This window comes from Notothenia coriiceps, unplaced genomic scaffold (genome assembly GCF_000735185.1).
Source record: "Notothenia coriiceps isolate Sejong01 unplaced genomic scaffold, NC01 NC01_scaffold00003306, whole genome shotgun sequence".
In the NCBI taxonomy this organism is placed as follows: Eukaryota; Metazoa; Chordata; class Actinopteri; order Perciformes; family Nototheniidae; genus Notothenia; species Notothenia coriiceps.
In genome coordinates, this window is record NW_011336007.1 from 166,300 (window position 1) to 186,616 (window position 20,317).

The window sequence follows — 20,317 nt, forward strand, 5'->3', positions numbered from 1 at the left end:
CTACTCTTCTGACGGGGGTCCTGCCAACCCTATGTCCTGTGCCGTTGGAGGCCCCGCCGACTACTCTTCTGCCGGGGTCCTGCCAACCCTATGTCCTGTGCCATTGGAGGTCCCGCCGACTACTCTTCTGCCAGGGGTCCTGCCAACCCTATGTCCTGCGCCGTTGGAGGTTCCGCCGACTACTCTCCTGCCAGGGGTCCTGCCAACCCTATGTCCTGTCCCGTTGGGGGTTCCGCTGGGGGTTCCGCTGGGCGTCCTGCCAGCTCCATGTCCAGTCCCGTTGGAGGTCCCGCCGACTACTCTCCTGCCGGGGGTCCTGCCAACCCCTTTTCCTGTTCCGTTGGAGGCCCCCCCATCACCTGTCTCGCCGGGGGTCCTGCCAGCTCCTGGTCCTCTTCCGTGGGGGATCCTGCCAAAGCCTGTCCCACCGGTTCCTGTTCAGCCGACACCGGGTCCTGCCCAGCCTCCGGAGCTGTCCGGTCTTCGCCCTCGGGCCCGGCCCCCTGAGAGCCGCGGTCTTCGCCCTCGAGCCCGGCCCCCTGAGTGCCGCGGTCTTCGCCCTCGGGCCCGGTCCCCTGACTCTTCCTGCCGCTGCCTTCGCCCTAATGACCGGCCCCCTGAGTTCGCCCGCTGTGGTCTTCGCCCCTATTTGAACTCTGCCTTGCCCCCGGGCCGTCCGCCCGAGACCCCCTCCTCGAACTCTGCCTTGCCCCCGGGCCGTCCGCCCGAGACCCCCTCCTCGAACTCTGCCTTGCCCCCGGGCCGCCCGCACGAGACCCCTTCCTGGTCCTCTGCCGTGCCCTGGGCTGTCAGCCAAGACCCGTCCTCCGGACCCCCTCCACCCACCCTGCTGGGCGTTGTCGGATTTTTTTTTTTTGGTCTAGAATCCGTCCCTTGAGGAGGGGGTTCTGTCTCGATTCTCATGTCATGTCACGTTTCTATGTCTAGGTTTGGGTGTTTTGCTGTTCTCCCTGTCATGTTTTCCTCTTGGTGTATTGTCTGGTCCTTTTCCCTGTGTTTCTCCTCCTGTTGTTAGTTTCCCTGGTGTGTCTAGTTGTCTGATTGTGTTCACCTGTGGCCCTTGTGTTTCTCCTCCCCTGCCCGGCTGCTTCTCGTCTTGTGATTACCCCTCCCTGTATATAGTCTTGTCTCTTCCTGTGTTCAGTGTTGGTTCGTCTTTTGTTGGTGGCTGAGTTCACCGTGGAGTGTTTTTGTCCATGTTATATATTAGCCCTTGAAATAAAGGAATTATCAGTGTGATCTGCGTTTGGGTCCTGCCTGCTTCACTCCTCGTGTCATAGGGCTGCTCAATTAATCGTATTCTAATCACAATTACGATTATGGCTTGCAACGATTACGAAAACAACGTAATCGAAATAAAACGATTATTTTGTATTATTATTATTACTTTTTCTCCAATAAATTGATGTTTTCAAAGTAATAGGATAATCATTTTTAATAATCGTGATATCAATTATTGAACCAAATAATCGAGATTATGATTTTTGCCATAATCGAGCAGTCCTACTGGACAGTGACACTGAAGAGGAAGACTCAGAGCTGGATGTTGATGAGGCCCAGGAAGAGCCCGTTGACTGAAAGGGTTTAGCAAAAATGCAGAGGATCGCTTGAAGGAAGATTTGCATGTGCATGTTGAATGGGACTTTTTGGAGGGATAAGGGCTCTTTTCATTTAACATTTTGAATGGAACTTTGTGGGGATTTTTGGATAGGGGGTGCATTTTTGTTAATTTTTTAATGACTGGGGTTGGGGGGATGACGATTTCCAAAATTCCCCACTTTATTTTCCCATGAAAACTTTCCGGAAACTTCCCGGAAATTTACCGGAAAGTTTCCGCCCCTTTGCAAACCTAATCAGCATTTTCACCATCACATGGTGTAAAGTAAATATTGATACACTTGATTATTGTCGTATCATTTTTTGTTGTGACAATGACAGCATATATTCTCAATTCATTCTATACAGTCTGTATTTGCCTGTTTGCAATGAAAGGCTTGTATAAATGTTCTGTATTTCACTGTCGCTTACAGCCAAAGTCACGTGCATACTGCAGTTTTGCCTCTGCGAGGGTATGGTGTTTTAAACATGCATATTACCGATCCACACCCCTCACTGATGTGGTGAATAATGTGTATCACAAGGACTATAGCAGACCCTCATGGACACTCAGATGCAAATAGTATGAAAAAGCCTTTAGCCAAATATCGGACCTATACCCAAATGTACCACTAAGTGTCGTCCATGACTTTCTTCCTGCAATTTACTCAAGTCGATGGCTTGTCTGTTTTTGATGTGATCATCCAAGAATGTAGCAGGCACAGATGCATCAGTCCGGGGCTTTAGTTTTCTTATTACCCCAAAGACACCTCAACCTCCTAGTAAACAAACTGATGATTCACTGTTCAGCACCTCCCCACCCACTCCCTGTTATACTTGTGAATATACAGCATAAGTGATCTCTTAAATATTGCCTGAAAAACATAAAATACTTTAAATATGTTGTCTTATTGCTTATAACTAATGCAATTCAAGCTGGTTTCAGCGCCATGCCAGCCATGCCAGCCATGCCAGGCATCACAGCCATGACAGCCATGACATTGCTTGAATTTCTTTTCACAGGCTTGTACTTGGCAGAAGACACTGGACCGCCAGCTCTAAAAACTGAACTCTCCGTTGGCATGTTGGCATGTAAGTTTTATTTTATTTGACCAGAATGTGTCATTATCTCAAATGGGAATTCAGCAGGTTTGCACATAAATCAAACTGGTTCAAGCTTGCATATCAAACTGGAAATCAAAACCTGAGATCAACCCAACTATAGTTTACTCATCTTCTGTTCTGGTTCACTGATATCTAGGCAAATGATTATTAATTTTGCTCAGATTACGTACAATATTCGAGGAAGTATGATCCCACTGATCTGATGCCTAAAAGAGTACAACATTTGTATAAATGTAATATAGTTTTTAGGGGGTAAGATTTTAGCCAATGCAAAGCTTTGATAAAGATTGTTCATATCTTGGCAGATCACAAGGATTACATTCTAATATATCCCCGAGAGAATCTTTGGAAGGAGAGCTACCGGCACAAGGTTTATCATAAGACAATCAGAAAGAATAGGTTTTGCCTTCCCTAAGTGCTATTAATTGGCCGCCTGGCAAAAAAAGTCTGTCCTTATCATTGCACTTCATTTCATTTCATTTCAAACCTTTATTTAACCAGATTGGTCCCATTGAGATCATAGATCTCTTTTTCAAGGGAGACCTGCATCTCTGCCCTCTCCCTCTGGCCAATTATCCTCTCCCCTACTTTTTCTAATGTCCACTTTTTATCCTGTCCTGTGATAAAGAGATGCTATCTCCCTGCTGGTGTTGTCCTGCATCTCAATGCAAGCCTCTCATGAAAATAATAGAAAGGACGAAGCTTTTCATCTGCGGGTCTCACGCTTTATACATTTCTTTATACCTCTACTGTGTCTGCCTGCCTGTCTGTCTCACTCTCTATAACACACACACACACACGCACGCACGCACGCACGCGCACGCACACATCGCAAACAAGGGCAACATAAAACATGCTTTTTTAAAGTGCAAGTCCAAGATAAGTTGTGATGAAAAACAATTTGGTAAAACGTACCTAATCAGACACTTAGGAGACCACCCCCCTGTAAACGTGTCACATTTTAAGGAGTTAGCAAAGTTATCTTTAAACAGGAGTGGATTTAGGTTTCCCATTAAATAAATGTTACACACATTTTAAAGTATGCTGTTTATTCTAGGTAGTTCTCAGACAAATAGATAAATTGTAAAAATCTGTGTCGGCAGGTTAAAAAACTGAAATCGTAATCGTTGTTGAGCCTCTATCAAATATGAAATCTATGAAACCAGAGATCTGGCAGCGAGAACTCGACCTGAGAGGCTGTCAAAGTAATAGAATAGGGGACTGTAAGAAAGTATTGATACACTTCAGGCTTACAATATTATGTTCTGTGATACTATATTGATTCTGAACATTTTTTATTGATTTTCTATCAATAGTTTACATACAAAGAATTTTGTCAGATTGCACAAAAAGCAGTGTAGAGAGTAGGGACTAAGATCCTTTCAAAAGCAGACGCCACTGTAATATTTTACTTTTAATACTGGCATGTATGTTCTCAGTGCTTTGAACATTTACTTGTGATTAGTTTTTAGCGCCCTGCTTTCAAAAATGGTGTCATGTACTGTATGTATTTTTGCCTTACAAAGTATTTCAGAGAATCTTATCTGGAGAATGATGACTAGACTCTATTTTTATATCCGTATCAGCCATTTCCTGTTGTCACCTACAGGTATTGAGGCATAGATTTATGTGTAAGAAAAGGCAGCAGTTGACTTTGTCTGCTTGTTATGGAGCCTGGCCCTACAACCTGACCACTATGCGTGTGTGTAAGTGTACAGGAGAGTGGAATTCAAGGAATAATTGTGGGTTATCCACGATAAAACGACATAATTAGCACCGTAATGCAGCAGCAGAAGTATATCAGCATATGCAAGAAGATGATCAAATGCGAGGAAGCGAGTAGTCACTCCGTCAGTCACCTCGGCTCCTCAGTGAGTTACAGTGATGAACTTATTTATCGGCAATGAAAACATTCCTCCTCTGTGTCACGCACTCTCTTGGCACGCTTTTAAATGTTAAAGCAAATATGAACATGCTGTTAGAGCACACAGATATGTTTAAAGGGGCCATATTGTGCCACCTGCTCTCCCTCCTACAACATCACATTAGCACATCAAATACAATATAGAGAGCGATATGCGGCCATTAAAACAAACATGCAGGATATTAAACAGGAAGACAGCTGTTCTGCTGAGCAGCACCGTAGCATTGATGTAGCTGCAGTATGTGTGTATTTGTGTGTGCGTGTGTTAGCGAGAGGAAATTCTCTGGAAGAGTTCATGGGGGGATGCAGTGCAGATATTGACTGGTGCTGAGGGAATCCCCTCTCCTCTCTGTTCACAGAGAGCACGGCACTGGAGTGTAATGCATGCTAATCAGGCGCTGTTTTTGAACTACAAACGGGACGATATAGAACTCAATAAAGAAATAAACTCACAATAAGTTCACTGTAGTTGGTTTTGATTAGCGGAAGTGACTTGAAAAAGCTGTCCAACTCGCTATAATGGTAGAGAAGTATGGGAAGAAACACTTACACTTTTTTTTTTTACATGAATCTTATGATTTCTTTATTTAAGATTGCTTGAAGGATTAGCAATATTTTTTTTCTTGACAACATGTAAGGTAATCTGATTCCAGTATTTCGTTTTGCCATTTTAATGTTCTAGGCATATTATCTTGACAATATCTACATTTTTGGCCAAAGATAATCGTGACAAGACGTGTGTGTGTGTGTGTGTGTGTGTGTGTGTGTGTGTGTGTGTGTGTGTGTGTGTGTGTGTGTGTGTGTGTGTGTGTGTGTGTGTGTGTGTGTGTGTGTGTGTGACACAATTTGCCTTTGCTCGGCAAATGTCCTAGCTTAGTGTCCTGATTAAGTTAGTCAGAGGAAACGTGGGCAATAAGACAGGAAGATATACACAGTGTCGTATACACACAGACACAGAGAGCATGATGGGTAATTGCTGAGACTAATGTTATGTTACTAATGGTAAAGATTTGTCTAAACCTTTTTATAATTCAATTAAATTCAATAGCCTTTATTGGCATGACATTGGATATGCGTTGACAAGGCACATTTCCGATTATGAAAGACAATGAATGATTGATGTATTACTTAATCAAATGAAATTCATAATGAAAGAATAAATGATTATTATCATTATTAATTATATAAGTAATCAATATATGACAGGGATGGATGGATGGTATTGGCTAAAGAGGCAAGTTTGAGAAATAATTCTATATTATTAGGTTTGAAATTAGCATGGATTGATTGATTTATATTTATATAGTTCATTATGTCTTTTAGATTTGTAATCTTTGGCAAAGCACTTTGTCATTGTATCATGGCTTATAGGTATACAGCTCACATTTTACACAACAGTAACATAGCTAGCACTCCCAGAAATCCCAGAAGCAAGCAATACTTCCTGTACTCAAAAGCTGTTTCTCATGAGTCGAAATTATATTTCTAAATTCTAATTAGACTTCAATTAAATTTAAATAAACATATAGAACATATTCAGTCACTGTGATCCAACACATATAATATTTTCAGAGAGATGGTTGGGCCTCGGGGGACGTGTTGCAGACCAGCAGTCTGCACACAGAGGCTTCTTAATGAGGCTGATCAATGTGTCCTGCCTGCAGCCAGAGCCTGGACCACCACAATGATGTCTCAGGTAATAAAGAGATGCCTTTGCCACAATGTGTGTGTGTGTGTGTGTGTGTGTGTGTGTGTGTGTGTGTGTGTGTGTGTGTGTGTGTGTGTGTGTGTGTGCGTGTGTATTTGTGTTTGCACGCTAATGACTGACCGGGGGACGGTCATCAAGGATGAAGGATGATAATAAGACAAAAGCAAATAACCCCCAACAACAAGGTTATTGACAAACTGGTACTGTATACCTCCCATTACAGGCCTCATACGAGACGTACAGGACATTTCACTTCTTCACTACATCAGACCGGGGGATAATATGCTTCAGTTCAGGAAGCTGTTTATTTTACATTCTTTTCACAAGTGTAGCGACCGCAAACTGCATCATGCTTACCTCATCAAACCTGTCGAAGGAGGCACCTTCCTGCATGAACTCAGGCAGGTGCTTCTGCCAGTTGAAAATGTAAGACTTCGTCATGGCTGCTCAGATTCCTGAGACACAAAGAGAGGAGGAAGATTTAGTAAAACAAATGTAACAATCAGATTCAAAGCCCATAGGTGCTTTCAAGACCAGAACACATGCAGGATAAACCCACACAACATCCTTCTTTTTATTTCTTCTAGGCACAAAAAGAGGCACTACAGTACTCAGAGAGAGAGAAACTCCCTCTGGAGGGAACTTTGGGATTTTAACCTTTGCCGACATTTAAATGCACACAAACCTATACTGTACAACACAACTGATCTCTACATCCACAGCAATGTTATAAGTTAATATTTGAGGTAAAAATGACAAACTTTACTTGCAACAAAGTGTTATCAACTGAAATGCAGTTTTGCTTTGACAAAACACTATAGTAGGCCACATACAAAAAAGAGCTTAGCCGTTAAATGATGACAGAAAAAGAGCAGTGTTGTTTCATAATTATACATAATGTAGTACATAATTACAAGACGTAATGTCGTTTTAAAGGTCATGATCAATTAAGTGATACGATTAGTCTAGCTAAAGACCAGTGAACACATGCATAATTAGACATTTGTATAAACAAATCCATCAGTGCAATCATAAAATCTGATTTATCTTGGCTCATAATTGCCATCACTTGTTGATGTTGTAAAAGCACCACTCTTATCTAACCTCATCACATTCCTTATATAGCCTCACAGTATTGCAGTGCAATGTTCTAAACAACAGGGCAGAAATTGCTGAGTTGCAATCGAGAATTGAAGTAATACAAACCCTAAAAATGGTCAACAAGCAGAGCCGTACATTATGAAAACGTTTATGAAATGTTTATCTTGGCTTTTCTCCTGACAGGCAAACACAATGTTGTTAATGTGACATTTAGTAACACATTCTTCATATTTACCAAAGGAGCATCAATTTAAGTTTACTTATAGCAAGTTGGGCATGATTCATGTGACACATGTCACACGTGTCGCATCACGAAAGATATCCAGCTCAGAGAGGGGAGGTGCTCCTGACAGGAAGCTGTAATATTGTAGATGACACCACCCAAATATAGGCTCTCCTTACGTCAGCCTCAAATGTGTCAGGCAAAAGTGAGAAGGAGAGAACGTGACACACTATGTATAGTCTTAAAGCTCCGCCGGTATTTAGTCATTATGGGAATACTCTGAGGTGAGACTTCATTTTGATAGGGAGGTGTGTCGGGCTAAAAAATCCTTTGTTATAATAACTAATATAGTCAGTACATTGTCTAATATACAGGAAATCACTTTACTATTGCCATGGTTATAATGTAGTCTCTAAAATTACCTCAAAGTTCTACCGAAGGGGACATTTATTTTAATGTTTTCTCACCGCAAGTGTTATTCTAATGTGTATCCAGAGATTGAAGTCCTTGCAGTAAAATCCCATGCTAGTCATAAAGAGAAAAACTGAATGTTGAGGGGTACAGAGGAGGGGTGACTCAGAAAGAGAAAAACATATTGACAAACAGAGTAAGTGCTAGAGAGAGGAGGAGAAGAAAAAGAGATAGAGTCACAGATGAGAGAGGCAAGAGAGAATAAAAGCAGTGAACTGGAAGTAAGATTTAAAGCCGCTGAGAGGTAATAAGAGGTGAGAGACAGAAAGGTGGAGAGGAGTGGGTGAGAGATGCATCAGAGCTTCGGTGGGCAGAGAGAGATGCATGAGGGAAACAGCTGTGTGTGACAGAGTCTGGGTGGAGAGGATGGGGGACAGGGGGGGTGAGTTCAGCGGGGGATGTCTGCTTTTGATGTGGGGAACACAGATCAGAGACAGCATCAACAGAAAGCTACCAGCTGGGTGGGATACGGCCCCCCCTCGGCATGACAAATGCAGATGATGTCATTATGAGGAGTGCTGCACAATTATACAGCAGATAATAGGAGCTAATCCCCATGTGAACGTTTCATAAAAGACACAATTCCTCTTAAAAAAGACCCACTTGAATATGAAAAAGATAATGTTTTGTATTTTGTCGTTTTGGGTCCTGATCTAAAAGCAGAGTCTGCTTAATGTCACGGCGCTGCAGGGGCCGGGTCAATACACCTAGTGATGAACAAATGAGGAGCCAACTTTGTCAGAGCCAGCCCTTCGCCATCTGTGGTGTCCTACCAGGGGACCATAACACAGACACGCACATCCTGTCAGGGGAATGAGAACACAGATGCAAACTTCCTGTGGAGATTAAGAACTGAGGCCAGGCAGGGCGCCAACAACACGGCCCACAGAGAGAAGGCTGGTGTAAATAGGCTGCACCGTGCCTAGATATTTAACAATGATAAACCAAAACAGGAGGGATGTGTTATACAGTTCTGATCGGGGACTCAAATAACTCAAGATAGGACAAATCACACATCTAATTTTGTCTGATGTTGATCCTTGCTACTCTCGACAGTATGCATTAGATAACATATTCCTCAGTGGCATAGAAATCTGTCCAATAGCAGCGCGGCACGCTGAGGCTCTGTAAGGCCATGCCGGCACCCGCTTCAGGCCCCTGAGCTCCTGGACGTGTGCACGTGAGGAGCTGAGGGAAGCTCAAGGAGGCGAGCGAGGTCCGAGCCCCCTGTCCAACCCCTGGCGTTGAGATAATTACGATAGATAGGAGCCCCCGCGAGGCACTCCGTTCCCAGCATCCTCGTCTAAAATGGCAGCTAGGGTAACACCCAGCGGTCCCTCACCTCATAAACTAAAATTAGGCTACAGCTACATCAGTCAAGGGTTGAGTGGGGACACACTCAAACAAACACAACACACTGATACGGAGGCACATTGACGCGGGTGGCACAATAACCAAAGCTCTAGTTTGACATAACCGCGACAGGTATTAAGTAAAGGGCTGACACATTTCAGGGCTCTGTCCGACAAAGTGACACACAGGAGACTGAGGGATGAACAGGCTTTGTTAGTCGCACCGGCTTTCATGCCTCACTAAATCTCACAGCACAAATCATCACCTGATGCCTCTTGGGGTCATCATGCATTCATTCAAAAATGTTATCTAACCATCTGAGTCAACGTTTTTCATTCATTCTTTTGTAATATTCAGTTATGGAAAAAGGGTCTCTGACTGCTTATAAAAGCACTGCTCCTCTGCAAAAGCACAAAAGAATCACAGGAGATTCATTTTCAAAATCTGAGAAAGACGAGCTGAGATTTATGGGCTTCTAGACACAGTACCAACATTACAATAAAACTTCAGATAATGCCATACTGTATAATAATAAATCAGGACCATATCCTGGTTATTGTTGATTTGTCTCTTACCCTGACTAGGATAATAGCCAGTACAACACGGTATGTATTTGCAATATAACAATTAAATATACTAAAAATGAAATGCGCTCGTTTTGTTCAAAGGGCACCACTGAAACCCTGATTCTATAAGAGTTGGAACAGGATTGGCATAAAATAAAATCTGAACCTTAAAGAAAAAGTCCTAAAAGTATTTGAATTCCAGCTAAGCATAATTTCCCAGCATTCTCCACCTTTTGTAGCCTCAGACATGTTTTTCTTTGCTCAGTGCTTATCTGGAACAGCAGGTCAGAGTTAGAGCACAAGATACATGTTACATATGATGGTTTTCATCGAGCAACTTTAAAATCAATGCCTGGATGCTACTTTTGACACAAATCCTAAAGTTACAGTCTCAGAGTTAGATATAGATTGGAGCAGGAATTACTTGCATTGCACATACACAGCATATTGTGTATTAGCTATCTTTCAAGACCAAAAACACACAACACACAAAAACTACTTTGGATGGTGTAATTATTTTCCACTTTTGATGGAATTTTCTCTAGCAGAGAAATTACATTAAAAACACATTTCCTGTTCTGATTATGGGTATGAAAAAATTTGTTTCCCCAAAACATCAAATATTTTTTCATTATTTGATAAACAGATGTATCATTATGTTTCGCATCCCATGATTCCAGACAACAAGCTAGCATGTTTTTCGGTTTGCAAATCCCAGGAGTCCATTATTTGTCAAAAATAGCCTTTTTTTTTTCTGTCCGTGGCTGTAAAGAATTGAGGTATGAAATATATTATTAGGTAGTCAGCTTGCTTGTGTGTACCTAATCATTGTTTTCCAGAAATCTGTGTTTCCATTACTTCCTAATGTTTGTTATGTTGCACAACAACATTTTCTGGTTTAACAAACTCTGGCCCACCTGCTGTTCCGTGACGTTAACGAGCAGGTGAAGCCAGGTGAAAATCATCTCTAATTGCTTCCAGATTGTCCACTGATTGTAATCTACTTCAGTAATAAAGGGGGATTAGACGAAAGGAGATGAATTTAAATGCCCTTTGGATGAATACAAATACTGTACATTTTAAGTCTCTGGCTGGTTGGAAACAGTTGGACCCGTGCAACTGAAAAGAACATAAATGGAGTAAGTTCTTCAGCTTAGCTGTCAATCAAGATCAACATATAAATAGACACAAAGTTCTGAATAAATAACCAATCATCTTGAAGTTTAAAACTGTCAGGCCTACCTATAGGAAACGTCAACATCATGCAGAGTACATGGAATGGGAGCGTCTAATGGCTTCCCAGCATGCAATGGGGCCATAGAATTATCATTAACATAATGTTTCTGTGTTGCTGCACTATACTTGTGATAATAAATTCTTCAAATTTCTACATTGTTGTACAACTATTAAAGTATCATTGACTGCAATTACACAGTATGTATGCACGATTACTTGGATGTCACCATCAGCTGTGATCTGACAACTCGATATATATTGTTTCGTACATTTCAATCAAATATTCTTTATTCAGAGGTAATTTGCTCCGTTGTTTCCTTTCAGTCTGCTGCAATATAATTAATCTGTCAAATAGTAATACCATCACTAACAGTGGGGGGGAATTTGTCTGAAAACACATCCATGATGTTTTGTTTCTGCACTACATTACTAGAAAACGTACTACATGTCCTCTTGCGGGTTTTTATTTTTGTCAGATAATTGTACTCTTGTTCCTTGCATCAAAGCTAAATCGATGAAAGCAAGCATGAGACCTTTAATTGTAAATTCTCAATTAGTTTGATTATAGTTTTAGCTACATGGTATTTGTTAACTTCATAAAATGTCCCACCCTAACTCTGCAGAAGGTTAAAGTTAATCTGCACATAGAGTTGCCTACATGAGTTTATATTTTAGTTTATGGGCGACACAGATGTAATCCCATCCTAATTCAGATATCTGTATGCTTATGGCGGGGTGAATGTGATGACTATTCATGAAACAAAGACAAGAAACAAAGCCTAGGAGGTTTAACAACAACATTTTAAACTGAAGGAGAACATGCTGCTTTACAGCAATCTGACACTTACTCTCTCCTGCTAGCATTTTACCTTCACAGACGCCCCAAATTAAAACCTACAGTACCACCTGCTCCGGTAAGTAGTATGGCACCAGCTAGATAAATACCAGGTTTTCAAAGAACACTTAACCAAAAATAAAGCATTAATTACATTTTTCTCAGTAAACGGCTGAGATAATTCATTCAATGCTCAGAAATGAAATGCACAACCGCCTTAAGTATTAGAGATTGAGCAGATGATCTACACAACATAAAACTTACAGTAAATCAAAAATAAATCTTGTTTTCTCTGTTTTGGTATATGCACTGAAATGAATGATTTGACACAAAATAATTTTTAAGATGGCCTAAGGAAGAATTTATTTTCAAAGTAAGAATAAAACAGCATTCTGATAATCCACTATGGTCAATGATTTATATTTGTTTTCCTGACAAATGGTTAAAATCATAATTTTTCCATCCAATATGTTGGAGCAAACTGGAGCAACAAAGTGTACGTGTGCAAATCAAACAGGCTGCTTCACCAATATCTAGCCTGCTTGGGATTACCCTTGCTTGGTCTGTTTTATTGCATATGTATGTAAAATACAATGGCATTACTGTCTCAGAGCAGCATCCGGGTCTCTAATCTAAACTGTCCATATGAAATATGATAGGTGTCATCATGTCCTCTTGACTGTTTGTCTTTGATATTTGTCTTGTCTAGTTGCTGAAAGCTGAAACACACCCCTGTTAGCTTTCCACTGTACACACAGAGTACTACTGACAATGAAGACATCATATGAGTCTAGATAGAAGTATCCCAATACAGAGATGTGACTGCAGATTACACACTTCATTCCTGATTGATAGAGACAGAGTGTTTTCTGTTTGTTCACCCCTACACTACTTCTTAGATCAGCTGTTGAGGCAGAAGACATCTACAATCTCCCCTACACTCACTCTGCTACAAATTCACTGACACTGGAGCAGGCATGAGACCATTTTGCCATCACAAATGTTAATCAAACGCATAATAACACACACTACATACAGTAGTGCATGAAAAGTCATAACATGAATTCTAACGTATTCTGTCAGATGCTCTCCAATGCATCATATTCCTCTGGAGATCACATTGAGCTCCTGACAGATAACACAAATCATTACTCCTTTCTGCCAGCCTTGATAGTCGACACAAACAGCTTGTTTACTACAAAGCACCTATACTACAACAGTTAGAGGTCAAATCCCACTGGGGCCACTCTGCCTAACGACGTTTCCATGGCACTTGATAGTTCCAACAAATTGCATTTGTATGGATTATAAATCAGCTCAGAAAGCTTTTTAAAACAAATATTTAAAGTAAAAGGCATGTCACTCATGTTGTTAGGCTACCTTTTTATTTATTTTTATTACAAAAATACCATTATAAGTTTCATATCCTCCTCAAGCAAAGTTATTTTCCAGCTGTTTTTGACCCATCTGCATCTAAGTTTGGAACAAGATATAAACAAATTATACTGCATCCACCACAAACTAACTCAAAATGTACTGTTTTGCAAAACTAACACAATTCTGACATGATTAAGAAACATTACATTTCAACTATAGAAATGGTACGGCAGGGCTTTTGGACTGAATTATATTGAACAGGATTTAGTTTTCAGTTTTCAAACAGAAAAGCAAAAGGAAAAAAAAGAATAATACCGCTCCTCCGCTCCCTTCACTGGCTTCCAGTAACTGCTAGAATCCACTTCAAGACACTGGTACTAGCGTACCATGCTGTGAATGGATCGGGCCCTGCCTACATCCAGGACATGGTTAAACTGTACACCCCAGCACGTGCACTCCGCTCTGCATCGGCCAAACAGCTCGCTGCACCCGCACTGCGAGGGGGACCCAAGTTCCCATCAGCAAAAACACGTGGGTTTGCTATCCTGGCTCCAAAATGGTGGAATGAGCTCCCCATTGAAATCAGGACAGCAGATAGCTTGCACATCTTCCGGCGTAGACTGAAAACTCATCTCTTTCAACTCCACTTCGAGCGATAGAATTACTAACAAAGCACTTATATACTAATAAAGGACTGGCTTACCTAAAGCCAGTTGAGTAGCACTTGAAATGTTTTGGCTCTATGAAACCTGATTACTGATTACCTACTTAATATAAGTGGATAAAAGCGTCAGCTAAATGCAATGTAATAAATCACCACTGGTATAGTTGACCACCTTTTGGCCCAATTCCAAATCACACCCAACCCACTCGCAGCTCAACGAGGCTCCCTCCTGTCAGATGGAGGGTGTAAATACAGCGGCAAGCTTTGGGACAAACTCTCCTCTCTCTGCCAGAAACAGGAAATGCCGTAAATGTATGTAACAACGGTTTCAAATCAGCATCTCTTGGACAAAAAAATATAATTAATAAACTAAAATAAAACTCCAAACATCTTTAATAAAAAAAAATATGAGATTATCATGAGGTTGTTAACATCGCAATTTATCAGTGAATGTTTGCAGGAACTACTTGTAAACAGCGTTTCCTGACGGACACACACAGCATTGAGTCCCGTCATGTAGGGCAGCAGGTGAAGTCAGCACTGATGCAGACTCGCTGTTTGAGGGCTTGATAGCCCACTCCCTCTCCACACTTGTTGGTTTGGAACAGCACTTAATGTGGTGGACCCTCCGCGCGAATGCGCATACGGAGGGGTAGTATCTAGGGGTAGGGTGTAGGGGGTGGATTGGAATTGGCCCTTTGTCTTGACCTTTGGCAAGGCAACAAGCAACCAGGATACACAGAAAAAGTTGCCCTTCTGAGACAACATCGATTCAAGATCATAGACAGATTGACAGAGTAACACATTCTGCTGGTAGCAGGTTTGTTCAATCGGATTACCGTGAATTTGATTACACTCTGCCCTATCAGACAGAATCCAGTTAGCAGAAGGGTTCATGTATGAGCATACTGTGCTGCATTCGTCAGTCATACACAGAGACATACCATAAACCTGCTACTGTTGACAATGCTGTTAAAAGCAGTCTTTAAATCGATGAAAGCCCTTAGCAATGAAACTGTGTTTTTATTACACCAAGACGACTTCTGTTGTCCGAGCAAACAGCACATATGGCAGTGAAATCTATGTTACTACTGCCTGCATCTGTTTTCACATTTGCATTAAATAGCAGGGTGGGGCAGAGAGAGCAGTGATCACTAAGTCAACATGTACTTACCTTGACAAGGATGGAGATCCTGTGTAATATCTCTGAATTCACAAAACGCCTCAATCGCAGCCAAATGTAGCGAGCCAACTTGTGGGCTACGTGTTACTACATAAAACCTGGCAAACTATTTCAGTAAAAAGAGCTGAGTAGAGGCGAGAGTGGAAAAGCTGAATGGTGAGAGCAACCGCCAATCACAACAGAAATTCCCTATTTGCTTGTATAAATTGATCAAATTTGAGCTCCACGCTGCTAACTGATGGTGGAGAGTCAACTGAGGTTACTCTGACCCCTCCAGCAGTGTGTGTGTGTGTGTCTAATTACGTCTTTGCATGCGTCTCCACATTCAGGCCTGTTTGTGTCCATGTGGTTGTCAATGTTTGTTAAAGGTTGTCTTTGTTAGCCCTCTTAGCCCATGGAATACATCTTTCATTTACAAGAAGAAGAAGATACACTTTATTAATTCCTTACAGGGAAATGTCTTTCCCCACTCTGTTGTGTTTACACACATAGGGGAGGATATACATGCACAAACACAGAGGATATACATGCACACACACACATGCCGATAGGAGAGGTGGCAGAGCAGAGGGGCTGCCAGGTACCCAGCGCCAAGGGAGCAGTTTCGAGGTTAAACAACAACAACATTTTTTTTTTTTTTAAACCAGAGTATTTGTATTTGTATATTAGTATACCAGCTCAGCAGTGGCCTTGGAGGTGAACTGGCACCTCTCCAGCTACCAGCTCACTCCATCTTTTTTGTTTTGGTCCGATCGGGACGTGAACCGGCGACCCTTCGGTTCCAAGACCAAGTCCCTACAGACTGAGCCACTGCCGCAGTCTACAATAGAATAGTGTCAGACTGCAGGTCAGAGGAATAGGGTTGTTAGAAGATTGCACATTTTAATATTCCACGTTGTGTAGTGGGGCATTCAAAAGCAAAAGCAATTGCTTTTTCTTGCTTCTACGACTCCTGTAATACACAGTGGCCTTCCTTTAACTTCGTACAGAAATCTTTTAATTAGAGATGTCCCGATCCGATCACGTGATCGGGGATCGGAGTCGATCACATGATTTTCAAAAGATCGGAATTGGGAAGAAAAAAATCGGGGATCGGGATTTTTTCTTTTTTTTTTAAATACTTTTTTTCTATTTTGTATTCAATGTTACAAAACAAAAATGACCATGTTCAAGTCTTAAACTCATCCTGAGGCCTTAGTTTTGGTTTCAAATTACACAACATCATGTATGTGTTGCTTCTTTGGGGCTTTTTTTCATAGACCTGGTTGCTTATTTCTCTCAAATCTGGCAACAGAGTGGGCAGGGCACAACTGAACTGATCCAATGCTGCTGTGAAAAAAAGAAGCTATATCCATGTTGGATAGAATATCCAATTTAAATAAAAAAATAANGTTAGGACCCATAACGTTTCTGTAGAAAATAAACTTTTGAGATGCTTTTGGAGCAGGAAGCAACTTGAGTTATAAAGATGCTTCAGTGGAGCTCGAAGTTGGCTAATGGTAGATTATATCAGTGTACGTGGTAGATCTCAGGCTGGAGCCACACGAGGACGATAACGCAAACGGACCGCAATCGTTATCAAAAAGGTCTTCAGTCCACACGCAACAGGCACCAGAAACGTGTCCGCTCACACGAGACCGCTCGAAAGCGCTGGAGACGCTGTAGTACATATGCCAGGCCTGTAAGTGGCGATGTAGTCCTGCCACAAAAGCAGCGAAGAAGAGTTTGCCATGGTTGCCCTTCTGTTTATTCTCCGCTGCGGACGCTCTGGCTCTTTTTCTCCCTCCCCGAGGCAAGCGTGTGCTCCTGCTGTAATTCTCTCCGGTAGTCCACCAGCAGATGATAAACACCCACCTCTCTGCCTCTTCCAAGGGACGAGGGGACCATGCAGCAGAGTTTCAGTTAGATTTTTTTTCGCCGGTCAACATGTCCGTTAAAGTTGAAATCTTCCGGACAAAATTTGAAAAGTGCCGGTCAGAGGTCTTCTTTGTTATTTATTGAGCTTTAAAACAAATGAATAACGACTCTATATAATAAGAATAAAAAACGGAGCCTCTCTTTTTTCCTCCCCCTCTTCTGACAGCCCAGCAGCTGATCTCTGAGCAGGAGAGGTGGGGAGAGGCGGGGCTATTGCTTCAACGTTATCAGGAAATGATCGTATCGGGGTAAACACGGAGCCGTTTGCCCCTACAGAGCGTTTCGTTTGCCGATCTACCCACCTAGGGACCCGTTATCGTTATCTGCGTTTCCATGTCGGCCTCGTGTGGCCGAACCGTCTATCTGATAGTGAACTGTAGCAGATACGACCGATATCGTCCTCGTGTGGCCGGGGCTTCAGATGCAATGTGTCAAACTAGAGCAAACAACAAGTGAGCACCGGGGGATATCACATACAACACAGTACATGTACAGCACTTTGGCCCGACCAAAAATCGCTTTTAAATGTGCTTTATAAATAAACTTTGATTTGATTTGATTTGACAATCCACAAACTCACACAATGGATTATGAGAAAATTGCAGGTACATAAGTAATAAGTAATATCAGTGACCATACTATTAAATGGATTCCAGCTCAGTACCACCCTCCATAATCCTCTTCTTTAAATGAAAGTGGAAAATCATTGGTCATAACAACTGATTTTTAATGTTGATATACCAATTAAAATAGTCTTAAATGACCCTATTGGGTGTGTTATATATCTTCAAAGGTCACATCTGATTCTCCAGAAAATGCAAAAAAATTTTTTTACTTTTACTCTTCTGTCAATTATGTCTAACATTTGATGAATACTTTTTTAAACTTTAACACTGCACTTTTTTCTTTTTTGATTAAAATATTTGACAGCTACGAAAAAACATTTTTGGTGGCCAGATGGCTGATGGAAGGTTTGTTTTGTAATGTATGAACAAAAACTTATAATCACTATTTGTTTCTCTGGGACTGTGGAAGAGGAAGTATTATGCTGTTGGAGGGAAGAATGTATTTTTCCAAGCCAAATGACTCTCTCCTACCCTCTTCTTTGCCTTTTATAGTGGAGATCACCCTGCTCACTCACGGGTTACATAATTGACTCGAGCCTGGGATACTGGAACCTGGCTGTCTTTCAGTCACACACACTGACTTCAGTGTTCAGCTGGGCTCGATCAGAAAACATGTCCACATGCGAGCACAAAAATATCAAACATACAGCATGGACGTCAATAAGACTCTCCCTGCGTTAGAATGCAGCAGTAGGATCTCCCTCACTTTCAAACACTGGACCTTTGTTGGGTCAGTTTGCAGAGTCACTCCTACTGATCCACAGATGAAGATATAAATGAGATCATAAAAACACACCCATACTGGGACACACATGCTCAAAGAGTTCTATATATAGTCATCCAAGTTCACCCTCTGCCAAATTGAGTTACACAAAGAATTTAACACATGGCCTAATGGACCGAGTAGCCACCTAATAAATGATGCCCTGAAGCCTCTGCCAAATGTGGACATTTGTGTGTGTGTGTGTGTGTGTGTGTGTGTGTGTGTGTGTGTGTGTGTGTGTGTGTGTGTGTGTGTGTGTGTGTGTATTTCTCTTGTGACCCGGGGGCCAATGACTACCCTCGCTGAGGGAATACTGAGGCCCCTTGGAGGGAACACGAGAGAAGGAGGTGAGAGAGGGGTAAGGGCTGTCCCTGGGTTATCAGCATCTTAATCAGAAGTATTTAGAGCACTGCGTGTTTAACTGTGTGTGCACGCATGTGTGATTGTGTGTCTGTTTAAAAAAGCACTTAGTGAGGGAGTTCCCTGAATGTAATGAGGTAGAGGCACTTAACCCGGGAACTTATATTTGCAAGTATAATGGGTGTAAAAAGAAATCAAGTTATTTGGAAAGATGGGAACAGAACAAACTTACCTTTCTAGGAAGATAATTAACTGTATAATTTCTGCAAAACTATGGGGACTTCTATTAGAGTGAGCTTTCAAGCTGCCTTGTAAGTGGAATAGGAGACTTAAATATAACCAGAAATCATCAGTCTATGCTCAGTGATGAATATGTGAAACTGAAGCCAGCAAATGGAACATGGAAAAGACTATTTTTCATGAGGAGCTTGTGAGGAGACGGTATCCGTGTCTGGTTAATAATAGAAACATCCCACCGGAACAGTGGTATTAGAAAGACTCAAAAGTCTAGCAAGTGTTGGACATACCATGGGTACAATATTTTGAGTGATGTGGATGTGACATATTTCCTTTCTTTAACTTATTATGTCGAAAGCCCTTGCTCAGGAAGTAACATTCTTTTCCGAACACAAAATGAGGTTCTTTGCAGAAATGACTTATTGACAGAGTAGTTTACATATTCACGGGCCGTTTCTCAATCTCGAGGATGCTGGCTTGGTAGTCGCGTACTTCCAAGTCACTTCCTTCAGAAACGAAGCGAGAATACTTCCAAGCCATGGCTTCGGAAAACGAAGAAGAATGGAACAGGCTAACAAGTGTGCCACTCTCTCTAACGGTTTCAACATAAACTGTACCGAAAATAAATACCTCACGATGTCTATCTAATTATGAACTTGCTTTACTTTCACGGAACACATTTTTGGTGATAACAAATGTAACAAAGTAACATATTTACCAACACATGTTCTAGCCACTACTCAAGTATGCTGGAGATTGGAACATACTTCGGCGGCACTCGATGACGTAGCATCCTTGAAATATTGGCTTGGAAGCCACACTCTAAAAACAAATGCCTTGGCTCAACAAAGAAAATCAACGCAACAGTTTGCATCGATGTTTATTGAGTTAAGACAACTTCTAATGAAATTGTCTTAAAGCAACAAAGTTATTTGAGTTTTGGGAGAAGGCTTTTCCTCTACAATCAGAGGTGTTTTTAATTACCACTTACTTAATAATTGGTAGCATAAACAGAAGTTTTGTTTTCTCTT

The 20,317-nt window shown here is 41.5% G+C and overlaps 1 long non-coding RNA gene across 1 annotated transcript in view; it reads right to left on the reverse strand.

The window, feature by feature from the left end:
• Positions 1–6,736: 6,736 nt before the first annotated feature.
• The window catches only part of LOC104941272 (uncharacterized), a 35,922-nt gene continuing 22,341 nt past the window's right edge, over positions 6,737–20,317 (reverse strand). The window contains exon 3 of the long non-coding RNA XR_797881.1: positions 6,737–6,829. This is a non-coding gene — a long non-coding RNA (uncharacterized lncRNA). The remainder of the gene's footprint in view (positions 6,830–20,317) is intronic.